Below are 3,594 nucleotides of genomic sequence, written 5' to 3'. Positions count from 1 at the left end.
CGTGTGGCGCAGGCGTGGTCGACGGGGCCGCGCGTGGCGCAGGCATGATCGACGGGGCCGCGCGTGGCGTGGGAATAGGCGCGAGCCGCGATGTCGAGGCCGCACGGGGTGCGGGTGACGGCGCAAGGCGGGGCGCCTGGGAGGAGGAGGAGACCGGATCGGACTCGAGGAGGGAGTCGAGGTCGGTGGGTGGTGAGGGGCCAGCAAGGGGAAACACATCCTCGTCGAAGACGACGTGACGAGAGATGATGATGCGGTGGGAGGCGAGGTCCAGACACCGATACCCCTTGTGGTCAGAGGAGTAGCCAAGGAAAAGGCAGCGGGTGGAGCGAGGAGAAAGCTTATGAGGGGCAGTAGCGGAAGTGTTAGGGTAGCAGGCACAGGCGAACACGCGAAGGTGGTCATAGGTGGGGGCTGTGCGGTACAGGGCGAAGTAGGGAGTAGGGTGGCTCACCGCCTTGGAGGGAAGACGGTTGAGGAGGTGGGTGGCGGTGTGCAGGGCTTCTGCCCAGTAGCTGGCAGGGAGAGACGCCTGGAAGAGAAGGCAGCGGATCATGTTGGTGGTGGTGCGAATCATGCGCTCTGCCTGGCCGTTTTGGGCGGAGGTGTAGGGGCACGAGAGACGCAACTGAATGCCACTGGTGAGGAAGAATGACCGAGAGGCATGGTTGTCGAACTCGCGGCCGTTGTCGCACTGCAGTGCACGGACCGGGCACCTGAACTGGGTGGATACCCAGGCGAAGAAGTGAGTGAGGGTGGTAAACGTGTCGGACTTCAGCCGAAGGGGGAAAGTCCAAAGAAAATGGGAGTAGTCGTCCAGAATGACCAGGTAGTATTTGTAGCCAGAGAGGCTAAGGATAGGAGACATCCAGAGATCACATTGGACAAGTTCAAAGGCCTAAACAGCTCTGGACGTGGAAGTGGAAAAAGGAAGACGGGAGTGACGACCGAGCTGACAAGCATGACAGAGGCGCTCAGAAGAGCCCCGAGTACAGGATATGTCTGAGTGACTGGAAAGCTGGGACATGACGTCAGGTCCAGGGTGCCCAAGGCGACGGTGCCAAGTGGCGGAGGAGGTGGTGGTAGTAGCAAGAGCATGTGATGTGGTGGTAGTAGGAAGTGCAGGAGATGAGGCTACTCTGGTGTGGGGAGTGGAGGGCAAGTGAAGAGAATAGAGGGGGCCGGTGCTGTCACAGCGAGCGAGCACAACATGTGTGGGAAGGTGGCGTATGGTGAGACCCCAGGGGTCGAACTCCATAGAGCACTAGTTGTCACTAGTGAAGCGACGAACCGAGAGGAGGGGATGAGTCAGTCCGGGAGCAACAAGGACGTCGTTAAGGCAGAATGGTCCTGGAAGAACCGATGCACCTACTGAGGTGACCGAGAGGGTGGAACCGTTGCCGGCGACGATGGAGGAAGGATGTGAGGGTGTGGTGGCTGGGAGCGGAATAACGAACTAGTTGTGGGGGTAGTGTGGAAGGAGGCCCCGGAGTCAACCACCCAATCGACGGGAGAGGGAGACAGAGGGAAGGCCGCAGGATGCGCGGAAAGAGCCAGAGGAAGAGCGCTGGCGTGGTTACTAGGAGGGGAGGGGGACAAAGGGGGGTCAATTGCCAGGGAGGCGATCATTGTACGAGGGAAGACAAGGGGTCCGAATACGTGACGACCGACCGTAGGGTGGATTTCAACACAGTCACGGAGGACAGGGTTCATGGCGCGATCGAAGGCCACGAAGGTGCCCTGTACAAGCGGACCATCATGGAGGAGGACACGCACGGTGAGCTCGTCGAAAGGGGGTGAAGCCATGAGAGAGTGGAGAAGGGAATGACGAATGGTGCGACAGAGGAATGAGCTGCTCACAAGGGAACAGGAATGGAGAAGAGAGAGGTGGTGCTTGGTGGTGGAAGATGGAAGAGAGGGAGATGGGGAGTGTGGCTGGTGGCGGGATCGCACGCGTTTGGAGGGGCTGATGCCCGGGCACAGTGGAGTGCGCGGTGGAGAAGGTGGCGTAGAATCGGGCACGGACGGAGGTGAGCAGGACCGGCGGGGCGCGGGGTGGCTGCCCAGCGTGGAATCCGGGGAGGGGAAGCACCGTCCGGGGAGAAGCTCGAAGGGTGAAGGGCTGCTGGTGAGGGAGGGGAGCTATGATGAAGACGCAGGCCAGAGTAGGAGTGCTATGGCGGCGGTGTGGATCTCGGCGGGAGGTGCGTAGCCCTAGCTTCACGACGACGGTGGCGGGCGGATCCAGTTAGTGGCGGCGCTAGGCGGACAACCCCGTCCCCAACCTCCTCTGTTGGTCGCACCGGCGCAGGGGAGGGAGGGGGAGCGTGCCGCCGGTGCAGGGAGGTCCGGAAGGCCGGTGTGGAGGCACGGGCGCCACCGGGCCACGAGCGTAGGGCATCGGCAGCAGGCGCAGCGGCGGCTGGGCGCGACGCGTGCCACAGCCGCCGGGGGGCCAGGGAGAGCGCGAGGAGGCGGCGGCCGAGCGGGGCGAAGAGGGGCCACCCGGTGGCGCGAAGGGCAAGGGAGGGCGGCAATGGCGGCCCCAGGACGGCGGCGTCGGCCCTGAGCGGCAGAAGGCCGGCGGCAGTGGGGTTGGGGGAGGAAGAGAGAGAAAAACAGAGAGAAACCTAAACCTAGCTCTGGTACCAAGTTAGAGAATGGAAACCCTAACCCTAACAGGGGTTGGGCGATGTATTAATAGACTGAGTAAACTGGGCTAGGCCCATTACAGAGGGGTGAGATAGTAATTACACGGGGAAATCCCCAAACCCTAAACGGGTATTCTAACACTAAATATCATGGTTATTGAGGATGAACGTTGAGAAGAATACGATGTGGTATGACTACAAGATAGTTGATTCCTCTATTGCAACGTCAACCATTATTCTCAAAGCACAGACGAGGTTTACAGCATACTTCAACGTAAAGCACAATGCATGCTAATTCGATTAATGATAAGCTCTAAAATAATTTAATAGAGTATATATAAGACTTGCCACATGACAATTAGATTTCATTTTTATGAATTATATAATTTTTAGGTTATGTAATTTGTATTTTCTATAAATTATGTACTTTTATATGCTTGATTATGTACTTGGATGAATTTATATTTCAATAAAACATCATGTTTCACTAAAATTCTATAAAAGAAAACGTTGATGCAACGTTAAGGTGTCTTTAACCTAGCAGTAAAAGTTGTTAACTGAAGCTCTGCGATAGATAAGGATTGACGATGATCGGTAGCAGCGTCAAAAATATAATCGATGACTAATGTGATGGTCGATACAGACTCATAGGGCTTAGGCTATATGATATACAAAGCTGATAGTGAAAGAGGAAATAGTAACATTTTGGTGTTGACTACATACTGACCAGTAGCAACAATTTGACAATTCGATCAATTTCCTAGCCTTTTTTCCTTGTGAAAATGGACTCATTTCTAGCAGACGAGCAAATACAAACGAAAGACAATAACGCCTTCGTGTTTTTATTACTTGTGTAGGGCAATTCCCAAAGCAAGCATCAACTGAGTTGATCTACCTATTGAAATAGGCTTACAAGTTATAGCTGACCTGCTAACATTATGTT

This window comes from Zea mays, chromosome 9 (assembly GCF_902167145.1).
Source record: "Zea mays cultivar B73 chromosome 9, Zm-B73-REFERENCE-NAM-5.0, whole genome shotgun sequence".
Lineage (NCBI taxonomy): Eukaryota > Viridiplantae > Streptophyta > Magnoliopsida > Poales > Poaceae > Zea > Zea mays.
This window is presented reverse-complemented; position numbering follows the sequence as displayed.